Source organism: Penaeus monodon, chromosome 21 (assembly GCF_015228065.2).
Source record: "Penaeus monodon isolate SGIC_2016 chromosome 21, NSTDA_Pmon_1, whole genome shotgun sequence".
Taxonomy (NCBI): domain Eukaryota; kingdom Metazoa; phylum Arthropoda; class Malacostraca; order Decapoda; family Penaeidae; genus Penaeus; species Penaeus monodon.
Window position 1 is genome coordinate 37,339,515 of NC_051406.1, and position 305 is coordinate 37,339,819.

The window sequence follows — 305 nt, forward strand, 5'->3', positions numbered from 1 at the left end:
ATCTCAAAAAAACAACAACTAGAAACTCATATCCGAGAGTTCTCAGAACTACTAAAGCCCCCCCTACAACATCGACCTCGCAGCGTGGAAAGAAAACGGAGAGGCGCCACCGACCGACCGGGACATGGCTACAGACGCACGAAAAGTTTTGTGAAAGACATTTCCTTCAAGATAAACGTTACTGAGGCGAGATTAGTCTAACCCAGGGTTATCAAACTCATTTAGCCCAGGGGACCACTTTTTACCTTAGCATACAGTATGCGTGCCAGATAATCATAGCGGACGAAACGGCCATATGGTTGACG